The sequence below is a fragment of the Galeopterus variegatus genome, unplaced genomic scaffold, assembly GCF_000696425.1.
Source record: "Galeopterus variegatus unplaced genomic scaffold, G_variegatus-3.0.2 Scaffold4499, whole genome shotgun sequence".
Lineage (NCBI taxonomy): Eukaryota > Metazoa > Chordata > Mammalia > Dermoptera > Cynocephalidae > Galeopterus > Galeopterus variegatus.
Window position 1 is genome coordinate 47,876 of NW_007730610.1, and position 2,685 is coordinate 50,560.

Genomic DNA, 2,685 nt, shown 5'->3' on the forward strand with positions numbered 1-2,685 from the left:
TCCAGAAAAGAGCTTGCTCAAGCAAAAAGGCACCCAAACCGCTCTTTCTCCCCCTTCTTCCTGAGTATTTCTCCCCTTAAGATAGAGAAACACCCCCATCCCAGAACAACACATAAACCGTTCCCTAGGAACTCACGGGGCGGTCCTCATTCGCGAGGAAATGCCCGCACACTCCTGCGTGTACTTTGGCTTTGAGTGTGTGAGTGTGACTCTGCCACGTAAGCTTGAAGGTACTGTCGGTTCTTGACGGGATTCTTCACTCAGGAGATCCAAGGACCTGCATCCCCGACGACATTGTGGGAAACGTGGTCTAACTTTCCAGTGAGACATCAGCACAGAACTATGGCAATGGCTCTTGGTGTGCCTTCTCTTTCATCTGCGCACGTGCCTTCCGGTTGACTCCACTTTCTGGGAAATGTAGTTTTGCCCTGCAAGGACGTCACCGATGCGGGACTGTGGGAAGGGCTTTCCGGGTTTCTTCTGCGCATGTGCTGCTCCGCCCGCTCCGCCCGCTCCGCCATCTTCCCTGTGGAGATTCCGGTTGCTGCCGCTGCACCAACGCTGCTCCTCAGCTCCTGGGGTTGGATTGTGCGTCCCTGAAGGTGGGTGCGAGGGTGGAAGAGGAGCCCGCGGTCCTCGGGGACCCTGGGGAGCGGGTCGGGTGTCCCGGCACTTGTTGGGCAGCAGCGCCGTGGAGCTCGGGCGGGCGGGGCCTGACGTGCGGCGCGAGCGCGGACCTGGGCCGGGCCGGGCCGGGAAGGGGCTCCCGGGCTGCGCTTTCCACGACGGCTCCGTCAGAAGACGGCGCTGCCGGGTGTGCAGAAGCCGGTCCCAGGTGTCCCAGAACGGGGGCTCAGGTCCAACGTGGCCACAGGAACGTGGGTGGGGGTGTGTGAAGACAGCGAGCCTGGGAGGTGTGCGGGAGGCCACGTTCCAGCTCCGCCGTCAGGGAGCCTGGTACCGACCTATGGGACATTCACTTTACCCATCTGTGACATGAGCGTGTTGACGTTAGTGTAATGTCCGCAAATTCCTAGAGGAATAATTGTGAGGTGTGTGTAGACTGTTCCTCTGTGGCAGTTGTATCTGTGGGGTTTCTTGGTGTCTCTTCAGGAAGTCGAGTTTCTGGTCCCTCCTGCACTGTACGGCCTGCCTAGCGCTCCTGGTCTGAGTTTACAGACGTTTATACCTGACCTAGTTTCCAGGGACAGTGACTTGTAGGAGGGAGATTGGGGCACTGAATGATGGTCAGGTTTTCTTTGCAGAGAAGGAGGTGTCACTGTAATAGAACCACAGTTAGGGCCCTTTGCCCGAGGTGCAGATAAAGGCAAAACTCCTAACACCGAATTTCAGTGGAAAAGTAAAGCTTTATTTACAAGGCCAAATGACGGAGATCAGGTGGCTAACGCTCAGAAAAACTCCAATCTCCCCAGAGCTGGCATGCAGGGTTGTTTTTGTTTTGTTTTGTTTTTTAAGAAAAGGGTCAGGGGTTGGGGAAGGGGCTGTGGGGGTAACTGGTGAACACTTCTTTCTGACTGGCTAAGTCAAAGCAGCAGGGCCTCATGAAACAAACAACTTTTGGTTCTTGCTATCACTCTTCCAGTTCTTATCGATCTTTCTTCTGACAGTTTACCTTGTTCAGCATATTCCGAGGGCTGGGAAAGTTCTAGTTTTTGTCCGTTAAAGACATCTCACGGATATATCTCGAGGCAATGTCTCTTCTTTCCAGAACTTGAAGGCTCTGTTTTAAGGTTTTTCTAATCACTTAGTTAACTTCCCATCCTGCCCGGCTAATTCCTTTTACTCTCTTCCTCAATTGCTGATTGTAAATCCTAGCCCCCTAATTGGAGAGTCCTATTTTCAGAGCATAAATCAGCATTAGCTTCAGGGACGAAGGCCACAGCTGGTTTTTAGAAAACTTTGCGGGGGGGGGGACTTCATCCGAATGGGATACCTACTCGGTGTCATTACAGAGTTTGAAGGAGGGCGCTCTATGAATAGGAATCCCAGGTGAAAGAACACACTTCTGGCCAGAACCCCTGCAAATAGTGCTTCAGAGCAGAGTCAAAACAATCCCAGAAAAGTGAAGATTTAGCTTTCACAGTCCAAGCAATTATTTAGTTTAGTGTTTAGAGTGCACAAGAGTTGGCTGATAAATACCTCATTCAGTAGCTACCTGAGACGGGGTGATATTGGAAGGTTTGGACCAACTTTCAGAAGGGAGAGGTGAGTTTTACTGAGGAGGATAAGCAATGGCCTAAGAAATGTTACTTATTGAAGGGGGGTTGAAGGTGATCTCTGGGGCGCAGGATAACCTATCACACCCGAGAGTATCTGTCTATGGTGCTTTCTCAACACTCCCATTTTTTCAAGCCTTAGTGTCTGAGCTCTCAAACCTAAGCCTGTTACCAAATTTGGCATTTAGAGATAGGCAGATGTTTCCACTATCCTGATAGTTCTTCCTGGTATTCAGGAAGGGTTTGCCAAGGTATTTCTACCTTATAAGAAAGATGGGGGAAAAATGAATTTGAGGAAATGTGAATTTCCAGTGTTGCATGATTTGTTGAAGTTAGACCTCCTTACTTTTTGGCTAGTGTTATCTATTTTGTCCAAACAAATGTCTATTTTGAGATTTTTTTTTTTTTTTTTTTTTTTTTTAAAATGACCGGTAAGGGGATCTCAACC

The 2,685-nt window shown here is 50.1% G+C and overlaps 1 protein-coding gene across 1 annotated transcript in view; it reads left to right on the plus strand.

Annotated features, from left to right (window-relative positions):
• Positions 1–520: 520 nt before the first annotated feature.
• LOC103603197 (zinc finger protein 345-like) overlaps positions 521–2,685 on the plus strand; it is an 81,305-nt gene continuing 79,140 nt past the window's right edge. Inside the window, exon 1 of the mRNA XM_008587689.1 lies at positions 521–602. The gene's annotated coding sequence lies outside the window, so the exon portion shown is untranslated. The remainder of the gene's footprint in view (positions 603–2,685) is intronic.